The sequence below is a fragment of the Magnolia sinica genome, chromosome 14, assembly GCF_029962835.1.
Source record: "Magnolia sinica isolate HGM2019 chromosome 14, MsV1, whole genome shotgun sequence".
Lineage (NCBI taxonomy): Eukaryota > Viridiplantae > Streptophyta > Magnoliopsida > Magnoliales > Magnoliaceae > Magnolia > Magnolia sinica.
The window spans coordinates 13,111,025-13,126,913 of NC_080586.1; the positions used below are offsets into that span (position 1 = coordinate 13,111,025).

General features: G+C 38.0%; 2 long non-coding RNA genes across 2 annotated transcripts; both read left to right on the forward strand.

Annotated features, from left to right (window-relative positions):
* Positions 1 to 2,812: 2,812 nt before the first annotated feature.
* LOC131225636 (uncharacterized) lies at positions 2,813 to 6,399 on the forward strand. The gene is made up of 5 exons (XR_009161440.1): positions 2,813 to 2,882; positions 3,211 to 4,225; positions 5,206 to 5,275; positions 5,633 to 5,690; positions 5,895 to 6,399. It is a non-coding gene; the product is annotated as an uncharacterized LOC131225636 (long non-coding RNA).
* Positions 6,400 to 11,972: 5,573 nt separating this feature from the next.
* On the forward strand, positions 11,973 to 12,496 carry LOC131225324 (uncharacterized). Its single transcript, XR_009161304.1, has 2 exons — positions 11,973 to 12,310; positions 12,375 to 12,496. It is a non-coding gene; the product is annotated as an uncharacterized LOC131225324 (long non-coding RNA).
* The last annotated feature ends 3,393 nt before the right edge of the window (positions 12,497 to 15,889 follow it).

Here is a 15,889-nt window from a genome sequence, read left to right on the forward strand (position 1 = left end):
GGGGCTCACCTTGATGTGTGTCATCGATTATGTGGGGCCACTATCAATGTTAATTGTCCATCATGTGGGCCCACCTTCAATGTTCACCACCCATCATGTACCCACCTCTGATGTGGAGCATCCATCCTGTGGGCCCCACCTTCGAAGTGGGTTGTCCATCATCCAGATCCTGCCTTGGATGTGGAGTACCATTCATTATTAGAGGTTAACTTTTGATGTGGAGTTGTGGACTATATATTATGTGGGGCACACCCTGATGTGGGTCATTTATCTTGTGGGGCCTACCTTCAATGTCCATTCTAATCATGTAGAGTCTACCGTTGATGTCAGTCATCCATCATGTGGGCCCCACATTTGAAGTGGGCTATCCATCATGTGGGCCTGCTTTAGATGTGGGCCATTCAACATTAGGGGCCAACCTTTAATATGGAACATCCATTATGTGGGCCCACCATGATATGGTGATGCATTTTGGGCATGATAATTAGTTGGGCTTGACTAGGGCTCTCATCTGATCAAAGGCCCAATAAGTAGGTCTGGTCGGGCCTATGTTCTTTGACGCTAACAAACTGATTATTTTGACGGTGGGCCTAAAACAGCCCATTGTGCTAGTTACCTACCAAGGTTACTTTCGTAAACTGAGAACAACGACCGTGAAACTTTCATGAGTTCTAAACCGTCCATCAGGTATGCTGCTTCATGTTAACCATTGAACCCAAAAACATTGATAATCCAAAACTCAGGTAAACCACAGTACAGGAAACAATTAGAATGGAATGCTCGCAAACTGAGAACAACGACCATGAAACTTTCATGAGTTCTAAACCGTCCATCAGGTATGCTGCTTCATGTTAACCATTGAACCCAAAAACATTGATAATCTAAAACTCAGGTAAGCCACAGTACATGAAACAATTAGAATGGAATGCCCACCATTAGTTTTCCATAAGGCCCACCATGGTGTTTATATGCCCCCCAAAATCCGTTCATCTGATGCGGCTCATCACAGAACTATCAAAAATCACAGTATTACAAAACTTAGGTGGGCCATACCATGTGAATTTAGACATTTCAGGTATAACATTTTTGGAGTGGCCCACCTGGGTGTTGGTTCAGCCTGATTTTTGGGGATAAAGGCCAAAGAAGGGGTGGTGTATCTGATGGGTGGAGTGGATTTCATAAATATTTAGTCGTGACCCCCACATTAGAGGAAGTTGCCCTGGTAGGGACCCAAGCCACACAAGCATTTCAGCAGGCCCAGCACAGCCCAAGAATGATGGGAGCTGGTTTGGGTCTGGACTCCTGTAATTAGCCTATAGTCTGGGGTTGGATCTAGCCCAACCTGGCATTAATTCAAACCACGGTTGATTTTAGGTCCCTCTCCTTCTGATATATAGGGCACAACACTCCACAGTGTCCAGTCTCAAAGGATAGCCTTGATGCTCAAAAGAGAGATGAACAATATGAGGGATTGCATGCCGAAATATATTCCCTAAGAGAAACTGTGGTTGAAAGAGATGTGCAAATATCTTCCCTAAGAGAAACTATGGCTGAAACGTCATCCTTGAAAGAAACTATGGTGACATTTATGTCTGCCATAACGAATCCAAGCATTAATCTAGCTACAATATTAGGTATTTCAGTTAATCCCAACTTGAACCAACCGTCCTCATCATCAAGCCTGTATATTTTTACGTGTAATATGTTTTCAATTATACATAGTTCAATCTGTATACGATGATTGACATTGATTTATCATTTGTAGAGAGACTTGGCGAATAAGGGGAATTGTATGAGTTGCACTAATGTGACTCAGGTTCTTCTTAAGAGTATTGTAAGGCCTGAGGATATTGTAGCTAAAGGAACTGTTTTGAGCACAGATCCACTGACAAAAGTAGGGGGCAAAAACTTGGAGTTGGTTTTTGGGAAGTATCTATTCAAGTGGCAATGGTACATGATGAGGATTTGATAAGGATCCATGGAAGATATAAAACAATTGGGGATGCAATTGAAACGAGTATTGCTTGGCCCACTATTTTATGTAGGGTAAGTCTTTTTTCTTTTTCTTTTTTAAAGCAATAGAACTTATTGTATGAGATTGTGAATACTAATTGACTTATTTTTGTTATTTTTTGTAGGTTGTAGACAAAAATGGACGATGGCTAAATGAGAGGATTTTTTATTAAGTATTTGGAACTATAAACATCATTTGTAAGTAGGGGAAGTAGGGATCCGTGGTTTCAAAATTTTGGATTGAATTAGACACATCTAAACAGTTTATTTTTATCTTAGTTTAATCATAGAGGGCACATTTAACTCATCTAATCTCTTTAGTTTAATCTTAGTTTTCTAAATTTATAATTTGTGATTTGAATTTTGCATTTTGATGTCTTTAATTTAATCTATCTTTGCATCTAACTTCTTAGATTTCATAGACAATTCAATATTTATACTAGCATCCACCTCTTATGTTTTATTTATGGTAGTTCTATTTACTGTAGTCTAGATATCATCATCGATCAGCTAATTTTGATCATCTAACCAATGTTTACCCACATTAAAGTTCACAACTATGAGAGTTGGGTCCACAGTTATAGACACCCATTACTCGGTTTTGAAATTTGCACAATATACTGGAGCTCATCCAATTGCAGGGCAGCACACACCAGGAACCTTCAGGTTCTATTTATGAACACAGGATCCATTTTGAAAAGGATAAAGCATTAGCTTGATGATTCCATCCTGTGTTGATAAACGATCCTAGCCAGGAAGCCTTTTGTTTATAATTTTTATCTATTTAATAACTTTTAATATTTCTACTTTCAAAGTTGTCAAATGAATATTGGCAAGAAATTAGAGTTGTTCAGGCAATGCATGAAGTGGTAATTGTCTTTGGGTCTTGCCTGATATTGCTTGAGATTTGTGATTTGGTTTGGAAATGTGTGACATTTGATTAAGCTGCTTGGACAACAACTATACATGAGGGCCCATCTTATGTTGATCTGAATTGTTCATATGGTGGGTCAATGGTCAACAGGGAATTACTGAAAAATCTCCAACTTTGGATATTCCGGCTTGTTGAACCCCCATTAAATATGGAACATGGGTTTTAATTGTTATGACTAGGGGGAGTAGCATTGCTGGATCAAACAGAAAATGCTATTTCTCTTGATCAACCATCATATAGTAATACCTCTTCATATTATGAAGGTGCTGGCAAATAAAATGAAATACTCCTTGAATGAAGGTAGTACAGATGGTGATGGTGATGCTAGCATAGAGGGTGACACCAAAGTCATCTCAGAGTCTGCGTTCCCTTCTTCACTAGAGGATGATGAGTACGATATACTGCAACTCAAGCTAACATTCATTTTAAGACTTAGATTACTATGTTGGTGTCAAAGAGGGACATGGTGTCTAATACTTCAATTTGGCCATACCTGGCATGGAGTCATGTCTACACGTGCGTTGTTATAAATCTTGGGTAGCTAGTGGCAAATAGCTAATTTCAAGTAACATGGATTTTTGGTGTCTGTCATTTTCTTTTTCCTTTTTTAATGAAAAATGACAGTGATTCTTATCAAGCCACAAGCTGCTACAACCGCCCATTCTCAGGTTTCATTCAAGTAAACAGTGAAATAGCAATGGAGGTTTTTGGGTTGTCTTTTACTTATATGCTTGTATGCTTGTCTTTTGCTCTTTCGTTGTCCTGTATATTACTTTTGTCTGCCCTTGAGGGCATATCACATTATTTGTTTCCCATGTTTGAACACACACACACACACACATGACAAATCACAATATGCCCTCCAGGTTAGGCAAATAATGCACATTGGAAGATAAAAACAAAGGAATTGGAGTCACATGTGTGTTCTTTTTTTAATGCCTCTGTTTTTCTCTTTCACATCCCAAAAGAATTACTTTCATACTTCCTATTTCTTGGGTTAGGTTAGAGGACTACTGGAAAGCCAGTCTCCTCTCCCTTGGAAGTACCTACTTTCATGCCTCCTATTTCTTGCATTTGTTGCACACAATCACATAAATGCTACCACAAATATTTAAAAATGGCATGTTTTATGCATAGTTTTGCGGACCCATTGATGATGGCTCCTTGAAGAACTCATTATCAAGTCATTTTGTCTGGTTATGGATGTTCTCATGGATACCAATCTTTGCATTTCTGTTCAACAGGATGATGATTTAGATGAATCGATTTACACTCCAGGTTTGTTGGTTCGAGCTAATCCTTTTTTTTTTCTTTTACTTTTCTCCATAATCTTTCAAAAAGGGACAAAATCTTCATAATTCATTATTTCTTTTTTCCATATAGATTGCTGATGTGTTGTTGGGAGCATGTCATCTCAAAATTACAAAAGATTACAGTTCTATTTTTTTCCACCGATGAATCTATTTTGGAGCAGTTCCATACTTTGTTTCATTTATTTTTCAAAAATAAAAAATAAAAAATGTAGTTCATCTATAAAAATCATGGTTCACAGTTCCATGTTCTATTTCTTGGAAGAGAACAGCTCCATAGTTCATAATAGTCACTTCTTGGGCTACAACAACCACGTTTTGATTTTTGAAGCTTAGAGTTTGTTAAATTAATGTAGGGGCATTTCACACTGGGCTCGAGTGGGGTAGCCAGTGGGATGCGGGGACATACTCGGGGTGGGAGGCCCATGTGATTTGGGGCCCACGAGGGGGGTTCAGCCGAGGTTATAACTCATGAGATGTGGGGGCTGGGCTATGAGATAAAGGGATTAACTCGCCATACTCTAACAATTTGAGGTTTTAGACCAAGTGGTTAATTGTCCTACATCAAATTGGTATCAAATTGGGAGGTCTCATGTTCAAGACACCTCATTGAGAGTGATTAATGCAGGGGCATTTCACACTATGCTCAAGTGGGGTAGCCCATGAGATGTAGGGACACACCTAGGGTGGGCGACCCATGTGATTTGGGGCCCACGGGCCCACGAGGGGGGTTCGGCCGAAGTCGTAACCCATGAGATGTGGGACCTGGGCTATGAGATAAAGGGATTAATTCACCATATTCTAACAGTTCGAGCTTTTAGAGCAACTGGTTAATTATCTTACATCATAAATCTTGCAAACACATGAAACATAAATGACTTCAGAAAAAGTGCTATTGATGTCACTTTTCTTGAGGAAATGAGTCTCATTACTAAAGTTTTGTTGCAGTTGAACTAGCTTTGATTTTTTCGCACACCAAAAAATATCCAGATGAACCACCACATCTGAATGTGAAAAGGTTGGTTACATCATCCTTCTTTTGAGAGAGAGAGAGAGAGAGAGAGAGAGAGAGAGATCGTTTCATCATCCTTTCTATGCACTTTATTTCGCAAAAGTATGTTATTTCAATTTGTTGAACCATGAGAGTTTGATTGAAATAAAATATTTGTTTTCTTTGTTATGGCTCAAACAATTACCATACCAAATTCATATCCATACCATACAATTATAACATGGGTTTGTTGATCTTGTCCATTCTTGCTTTCTTTACCCAGCTAAGTGACAAATACAATCATAAAAGCTGAATGATTTTTCGGTAGTTATTGGTTAATACAAGTTTGTCCCCTAACCTCAAAATGAATACTGATTCATGTAGTTTACGAGGAATAAAACCAGAAGATCTTAAAATTTTAAAAGAAAAGCTTCAGTAGGAGGTAATTTTCTAGGGCACCACGGTTGATTTTAGGTTCATATTCCATTTTGATTCTAATTCTGAACCTCTCTGTATCCAATTCCCTTACTATTGTCCAGATACAATTGCACCCTTATAGATAGTTTTAGTATGGATTCTTAGTGGTGAATTATTTGCTAAGCTATTTATTAAGGAGTATTTATTGTTTTTTATATTGATACACCAGGACGTAGCTACCTTGGAGCAGCAACCAAGCTGCACATTGTCCCTAGAAATATCCCTTTCAAAGCAAAATGTATATTCTGTAAAATCAAGATGGCGGTTTGCTCTTCGATGATTTAGTAGTTTATATGTGGCAAAGTATTGCTGCTAACAGTAAAACTAGGCAGAAATTCGTCAATTGTAAGATCTCATACCCCTTTTTTATACTTCTTTTTTAAAGTAAATCACATCATTGAGTGGGCCCTTCCTTTCATTGACTTGTATGAGAATGAACTCATTCTTACTAGGCCATTGAAAGTCATAGGATATGCTATCTAAATCCCAGAAAATTGTTGAAATGTAATTAATATATTTTTATTATTTTGTCTTGCAGGTTGCAAGCAGAGACAGATGATGGCTAGATGGAGGGATTTCTTTTATATGTATTCAGAACATTTTCAACATATTATTGTAAATATTATACGATTTTCATTGTAAAGTAATACAATTTATTTAGTATTCATTTTTAATTGTGTTGTGCAACATTTTTTAGGTTCCAAATATTTAAAAATAATACAGGTTTCAATTAGAAATAAACAATCAAATAGATTAAGAAAAAAAAAAATTAACTCACGGTCAGCACCTTTATAGGTGATCACAGTTTTTAAAGGTGCATATTTAAAGGTTTTCTAAGCATTTTTCATAGCATATATCGGTGTTTCATGACATTTGATAGATCTATCGGGAGCCTTTTACTAATACCTTGATAGATCTATATTGATGTATATCGGCGCTTAGATATGTCTAAACGACGCTTCGGCAAGCCTTTTCTGGCATTTCTGCATATATTTCCTAACATTTTAGCAACCTTTTTACGGCGCATAAATATATTTTTACCAACACTTCGCCAGTCCTTTTCTGGCGTTTCCGCATATATTTCCCAGCGTTTTGCCAACCATTTGGCAGCACTTAAAATACTTTTACCGGCGCTTAAATATACTTTCATCAGCGCTTTGATATGTCTAAATGACGCTTATACAAGCCTTTATCAGCATTTCTTTACCAGCATTGTGGCAACCTTTCGCGGCGTTTAAATTACCGGCGCTTTTTACAATTTTACCAGTGCTTTTTACAGGCTTTACCGGCAGTCAACATAAGCGCCGGTAAGGATAATAACTGCCAGTAAAAGTCTTCATTATAGCGGCGACCATAAAAAAAACCCCGATAAAAGATATAGCTACGCCCTCCTTTACCAGCACGTGGATGACCGCTGGTAAAAGAATTACCGGCAGTTTTTTAGACTTTTAGGGGAGTTTTTGGCCGCCGGCAAAACTCTATTTTCTTGTAGTTAGAATTACTTATAAGGCCTTATAATTTATAACCATGGCTCAATGAAAATTGCCATACATACGTGTCAATGAGGCCACGCGGTGAGAAGGTAACATCTTCATCTTATGTGGAAATGTTTTTACTTTTTCATTACCCTTTCATTGGGCTATATCAGGATTTAATGGGGCATGTGGGGCTATGAGCAATTCATGTCTGTCGTATCCCTAGGAAGGGCTGGATGCAAATTTCCCATGACTATTGGTTATTGGAGCCCTGATAACTGTTGACGTGGTCCACTGAAAAGCATGATAGAAGTGCGATAAATAAAAATCTCCTACCTAATGACAATGTCTACCTTTTACTTGGGGCTCACATCTTAGGTCCACAGTCGATCAGTGCATTTCCTATGGGCCACTTTACTTCAACGGTGACAGCCATGTAAGCAGGGGACATGGATTGCCTGTAGCAATTGGGCAAAGAGATTATTGCAACCCTATGGTATGTGGAGAATATCACGATGTATGTGTTATATATTTACATGATTATGATTTATCCATTTCACTGGCTCATTTTGGCCATACGTGATGCATGTGTCCTATTCATGCCATCCATCTATTTTACCAGCTTATAGGTCATAAGCCCTAAATTAAAACATGTCCAAAGCTCAAATAGACCACAACCTAAGTAAGAATGGGATAAAGATATCCATGTTGAAGCCTCCCTACTGCCCACAGTGATGTTTATTTGTCATCTATCCAACTCATAAGGTCATAGAGACATTGATGAAGGGAAAATACAAATATCAGCTTAATCCAAAACTTCTATTGCCCCCAGTAAGTTTTCAATGGTAGGCATTCAATTCCCACCGTTTCCTCTGGTGTGGTCCACCTGAGCTTTAGATATACTTCAATTTTGAGCTCATGCTCGAAAATAATCTAGATAAATGGATGGTTGGCATGGATAAGATACATACATGATAGTGCCCCCACAGAGTTTACTCAGTATACAATCTGCTATCTCTTTATGGTATGGACCTGAACATGAAGCAAAATCCAAAGCTTAAGTGGACCATACCACAGACAACAATAGAATTGAATGCCCATCATTAAAAACTTCTTATGGATCAAACTGATATTTTTGTTTTCCCTTCATCTTAGAGTTATGAATGGGTTGGATGATAAGTAAGCATCTACGTCAACCATTGAAAGGCACCCACAGTAGTTGTCACTATCCCCGTTGTTTCCTATGGCGCAGTCTACTTGAGCATTGGATCTGCCTTATGTTTGAATTCATGTCCACCTGGCGGAAGGGATGCCAGCATGGACATAATACATACATCATGATGGCGCCACAGAGCTTATGGCTGCAGGAATCTCGTGTAGCTGAGCCCTGTAGGCAATCCACGGAAACGGATTGGCTACTCCCCCTGCACCAGCCAATGGCTGATGGTCCGTACTCTGTGGGCTCCACCATGATGTATTTGTTTCACCCATGCCATCCATCTATTTTTCCAGATAATTTTATAGTATGAAACCAAAAATGAGGTATATCCCAATCTCATCTGGACCACATTATCGGAAACAGTACTGAATAAGCCTTCACCATTAAATACCTTTTGGGGGCCATAAAAGTTTTAGATGAAGATTATATTTGTTTTTTCCCTTCATCTGGGACTGTATGACCTAATCAACTGGATGTCAAATAATGGGCCTTAGGAGGATTTTAATGGTGGATATCCAATCGTTATTGTTTTCCTATTGTGTAGTCCACCTGAGTTTATATCCCTCTAATTTTTGGTATAAAGCCATAAAATGATCTGTAAAAATGGATGAACGGAATGGATGAAACACATACACCATGGTGGGGCCCAGAGAGCACCGACCACCAGCAACCGGGCTGGTCGCAGGGGGAGTAGCCAATCCGTTTCCGCAATCCACTGTATTAACCAAGGGTTACAGGCATTCGCCTCTGGAATGGATATTCTTCAGACAATGATGCAGCTCGCTTACATCAGCAGATATACGGTCGACCTTGTCTCAATTCCCTTGCACGTGATTTCACGTGCCCACTAGCTAGCTAGACAGACCACTTGTGGAAAGTGGAGAATGGTTGGCTGAGCAGGAATTTTCAAGTGAGAGATGATAGCCCAGTACAGACAATATTGAAGTGGTTATTCGCAGAACACATGCCAATCTGTCACTCGTAGTCCTGATCTGAGCCATTCATCTAGTCAGAATACCACCATGGGCATACGACCCCACCTGGCCTCAGGCAGATCCACTGACCCGTAAGAATAAGGAAAATGAATCGTTAGGAAATAGACGATCAGGGATTTGATTTCAATATAGATGAGATCATCTTGATTCTTCTACAAGAGCATAGTGCTGGTATCTTATGAACGGCCCGGATCCTTCACACATGGCCAATATAGCACATATGAATTATGTCTTCACTCTCACTAATTGCCTCAGCACTTCCACAAGATATTTATTTATAAATAAATATCTGCCCGCGGGAAAGTATCTACAATTGTAGGGGGGACTCTTCGGTACCCACTAAGTTTGGAATCTTGGTGATGTAGAGCGACCATAGGTACATTCTTAGTATAGCTAGACCGAAAGAATCCCGAATGAAAGCAAAAGTAATCCATTATTACTAGGCCCAATCCTACGTAGGGCAGAATGTAACTTAGATCAGGTACGTCCAGTATAAAGAGATTTATTTCGGATATAGAGAAATTACGATTTGAAGTATGGACTATAAAATAATTGTAATTTTTGATCCAAGCATCATCACAGAGCGCACGATATATTGATCTTTATATAATAGTGCGTTTGGTTTCAACTAACCTACAATGCTAAACAATTTCATCCATCTTCGTGTATAAATTGAGATTTTAGAAAAAATTTACTATTTTTGATCATTTTTGTTTTCATTGTATTTTCGTATTCTTGTAATTTTATAATTATCAACTTTTTTTTTAAAAGGTGCCTATGATGATGCTGGGAATGTTCCTATAAAGTTTAATTAGACATTTCTATTTTTGACAAATTTAATCTTTAGAAAATATTCTATTATTTCAAATAATTTCTATTCAAATTAAGAATTTTTTAGCCTTCCATATAAGTGATGCAGGGAAATCTAAGATTTTCGTTATGCAATAACATCACTCAAATTTTCTCTCTTACTTTCCGTGGACTCAAGAACTCACCTTGTGGTTTCAAGATTTTGATTACTTCAGGAACACAATGATCTTCTTCATTGTTATTTCAATCTTTTCCCTGCATCACTGCCAATGAGGTGGGGCCAACCCATGGGCCGACTGGCAATGAGGTCAGGCTCTTGTTATAAAATGTGCCATGGTTAGGTATATGGGTGACCCATATAGCTGATCAATGAGCTGCACCAAATGACCTGACCCGAACATGCCAACCTTATAATAAATAAATGGACATCTAATCTATGCATGTTTATATGCTTGTACTAATTGGACATACGTTCGCCCCATATCCCATTTTTAAACCATCTTTCAGTGTAATTAAATTGGTTGGGTCAGGTTAGGCATGAGCTTGTTGAATTTTAAGAGTGCTAGGATGAGCCATGGGATAATGAGCTGGCTGCAGGTTTTGGGCTTGAATTCTTGGCTAGTTTAGTGAATGAGTTGGCCTTTAGTTGACAATAATGCAGCCCATTGGCACTGTAAGGACTAACTAAACCAATGGTGGAGAAGACAAGTAAAATAGTACATGTTCCTTGGTCCCACTAATAATCGAAATTCGGGTTAGAGAGAGAGAGAGACATCTCAAGTCCATCCATCCATCCATCTTACTTTATCATCAATTAATGGTTTGATCAAAATGGAACATGTTCCATTTGATCATGACAAATGGGACACACTAGGTATGATGCCAGAATATTCCACCTACCTCCTTAGCTTAGCCCTCTCGCACCCTCCAAAGTGACTATAAGATCTTCAAGAACCTCTGAAAACCAAGCAATCAAAAAGCTTTCATTCAGAAGTGGGGCCCATGAAAATCCTTATAAAAGTGGACGGCCACCCTTAGAAACTAGGGCTGAAAGTCGGGCGGGTTGGGCCGGGTTGGTGCTCAACCCTAACCCAACCCAAGGTTCCTATACCTCTACCCAAACTCAACCCAACCCAATCTCAGGTTGGGAATTCTCAACCCAAGCCCAACCCAAGCGGGCTCGGTCGGGTTGATCGGGTTGGTCGGGTATATACATGCTAATATTTTCGTTATTACATTAGTTTATTATATTTCAATATACGACTTATTTTTTGTATCTATAATTTTACTAATTATATATGTGATTATTCATTATAAAGAACTTCATTTAAAAAAAAAAAAAAAAAAGCTAAAATATAAGACAACTACTCCGTTAAAAGTCATGTAGCATAGCACGAAGTCTATTTGGGAGAGAAAAATTTGGCATATCATGTTAGCTTTAGTCCTTGGAAATGACGTGGACAAATGAGACTCGACATCACGAGTGTGCCTTCGATACAAACGATCCACACTCAATTATAATTTATAAGTAACTTATATATTGATCAGGTTCGGGTTGGGTCGGGCAACCCGAGACCTCAACCCGAGCCCAACCCAAGTTTTATCGGGTTGGTGTTTGTATAGCCTAAGCTTAAGATCGGACCCGAAATATCCTGTCCGAGCCCAACCCAATGTCGAATCGGTCACGGGTTGGTCGGGTTGAACCCGCCCAACTTTCAGCCCTATTAGAAACTTGTGTATCAAAACAAACCTCTTATACATAAGTTTTTCCTCATTAGCCTCTATCTGTCTATTGAAATGGCATGCCAATCAGACCTTACCAATATAGGGAGGGAAGCATTTGATCTGCTTGAAGGGCATCTGGCTGCAAAAAGAAGGCCCCCTCATCAAGTTCAAATCCACAGTCAGATCCAACCCCGTGTTTACACTGTATAGCCCAGACACCCCCCATACAAAACGCACACCTACCTGGTGCACACTTATTATGTTGTGGAAAGGCCTACCAAGGAAGCACTTCGCAAGGTATTTTAGCTCCCTCAGCTTGTATGGAATGAAGACTCTTGCTATCAAGGAAGCACTTCACAAGGTATTGTAGATCCCTCAGCTTGTATGGAATGAAGACTCTTGCTATCAAGGAAGCACTTCGTAAGGTTTTTTAGATCCCTCGGCTTGTATGGAATGAAGACTCTTACTTAGGTAGGAGTCTTTTGCTTGTACCAATGCTCTATGTACCCACTTTTTTTTATGGAATAGTGGTCTTTATGTTTGTATATGTAAGCATATGTGAATGATATTACCAGTCTCCTATGTAACCACCCCTCTCTCTCTCTGAATGATATTACTAGCAGTCTTTCTTATGTAACCAAAATTGAAGATCAGGAGCCAAATTATAACGATATTGAAGACGAATGGTTTAATTATGTTGAAATTATAGATGCGCAGGCGATATTGAAAATCGGCAGCCAAACTGAACCAATATTAACAAATGGCTGAATTCAAATGATACTAACAATGAACGGTCTTATTGGACCGATATCAAAGACGAATGGTGCAATTAGTCGAAAATTGGAAATCAATGGTCCGACTGAACTACTATTGAAGACTAATTGTTAGATTTCTTGAGTGAATGGTTTAGCTGTGCCAATATTGAAAATCAAGGGTCCAATGGGACCAATGTTGAAGCGAAAAGGTCTACTTCAAACAATAAAGATGAACAGTCTAATTGAATCGATAATATATGCAACTAGTTCAAAATTCAACAATAATGGTCTGATTGGACCAACATTGAAGATGAACAATCTGATTGTGATAAATTTGGATATGAATGGTCTTATTTGGTTAATATTGAAAAGAACAGCCCGATTGGATCAATGTAAAAATTAAACTATCTGATTCAAACAATACTAAAAATGTAATATCCGATTGGATTAGTATCAAATAAAAATATTCTAATTAGTCCAACATTGAATATCAATTGTCCAATCGGATCATTAGGTGAATAACTTCAACCCTAGTGAGAGCGATACATTTTGTCTTTTGGTTTTGAATTTCATAGAGCTTTTAAGTTGGAACTTAAAACTAGTGCGCTAAGCATGTCAATTTTGATAGTTTAGAAAAAATAATAATAAACAAATAAACAAGTGTTGTGGTGAGAAATGTGTACTGCCTACCGACTCAGTCTTGAATAAGATTAGCCAGGCTGACAGGGAATCAAATTAGGAGTTGTAAAAAGGACAGAAGATACTTTGTACGTATCCAGATGTATCATTAGTCTATGAGTGCTCAGAGGCATTATTGGATGGGTGATTAGCTCTTATAGAATAAAGTTGAAAATGAAAGAAAAAAATTTCTTTGATAACCCCACCAAGAATGTAAGGGTGTCTCCTGATTGTTTCACAGAAGCAGAGAATGAAGATAAATATTCTGGTTTTGACAAACGATCATGAATGGTCCGACTGGGCCAATATTAATTCAACAACCCAATTGGACCAATAAACCGATTTAATTGATGTTATGAAAAATGATTTGATTAGAATGGTAATAAAGATTAATGGTTTAATTGAACCAACATTAAAGATGAACATTCAATTAAAATCTAAAATTTAAGATGAACAATTAGATTGAACCAATCTTGAAGATGAATGGTGGAACCGAGTCCATATTAATGATCAACAACCTGATAGGATTGTTATCTATGAATAATAGTCTGGTTTGGCCAAAATTGGATATGAATGATATGATTGTTTTGATGTTGAAGACGTCTGTTTGGTCGATATTGAATATTAACAATTAGATTGGATGGATATCCAAGATGAGCAATCTGCTAGGTTGAAATTAGATATGAATGTCCGATGATGAAAAAGAGTCAAATAGGCCAATACTGATTATCAAGGTTTAATGTTGAAGATGAATCGTCAATTAGATTCGATCAAACTTTTCATCTCAGTATCAGACAACATTAATCCAATTGGACAATTAATATCTAACAACAGTCAAATCAAACATCTTCAATATCAACCTAATCGGTTTATCATTAACATTTGTCTAATTAGACAGCTCATCTCTAATATCAGCCCAATTTCATGTTCATATTTATTTATTTTTCAATCAGACCATGCACATTCAACACTGGACCAATCAAGCTGTTATTTTCAATATTATCCTAATCAAACCATCCTTTTCCTATTTTAACACAATTGGATCGTTCATCTTTAATATCAGTCCAATTGGATCATTAATTGTCACTTTTGAACTAATTGGACCGTTCATCTTTGATACCAGTATAATCAGTCACTTATCTTTATTATCATCGAAATCAGACTACTAATCTTCAACACCAGTCCAGTTGGAAAGTTGATTTTCAATATTACCCCGATCTAACTATTCATCTTCTATTTCAACCTGATTATTGGTCCGATCGAGCTGTTGATTTTCATTTTTGGACTAATTGGATTACTCATCTTTGATATTGGTACTGGAAATGGGACCATTCGTACCGCTTTGAGATCAATCCAATTGAGCCATTAATTTTCAATATCGTCCCATTTGAACCATTCATTTTTTTTTCAACACAATTAAACAATTCATCTTTAATAACGGTCCAACTGGGCTGTTGATTCTCAATTTTAAACTAATTACATTATCAGTCCTTGATATATGTCTAATCTAACTGTTCATTTTTAGTATCATTCAAATCAGACCACTCACTTTCGATATTGATCCATCATGCCATCAACTTTCAATATCAGACTGCTAGTTGAACTAATCAATGACAAAGATTATTAGACCAACCATCTTTGTATACACAACTATGATTATAGATCAAAGGTGTGGCCCATATGAAGTTGGACTCCATGTGTACTTGACAATTGTCTAGAGAGAGAGAGAGAAGAAGAAAAAGAAGAAGAAAGCTTTATAAGATAGAAGTGTGAATGCTTCCATCAAAAGCTAACCCATACCTGGGCCCATGAGTGTGAATGGCCATCATTGTCATTCTAAGTCTTACTTAAAGCCCACAAGTCACTCAAGGGCCTGACATCCTCACATGAACATGTACCAATGGCATCAGTAGGAGAGGCCTTCCTGCCTTAAGCTAGGCTTGGGCTGACCTATAAGGCCAATGGGTTGGACCTAGATCTAAGTTTTTGGCTCAATTACTAAATGGGTCTGACTTGGTCTTGCACTAGCCTAAACATCCTACAAGTAGGTATACTGCAGCCTTTCCTTAACATTGTTGGGCTAATTATTCAGCTCGTGCACCCAACCCGCGGACTGAGAGTAACTACTTAGCTCAGAGGGCTAGCTGAGCCTGGACTTAGGTCCTTTCTTGCTACATATGATGCACATCAAAGGGTTATGTACTATTCATATGTGGGGCCAATGGATGGGCCATATACAAAGATACACCAGATGAATAGTCCAGCTGCTAATTGAAGGACTTTTGATGATTAGAGATGGATGCTTGAAAAAGATCAACAAGCCCCTATTGCTACCCTAAGAAAAAGAAGAAGAAAAAAAAAAAAAGATGGCATATAGAACCCTTTCTACTGAGATTCAATTAACACCTTCCATTGTGTGTTCTCTTTGAGAACATTTTTTATTTAATATTGGGTCAAAAACCATCCCATGGTTAAGATTTGTTAGCAGAAAATGGAAAATAATAATA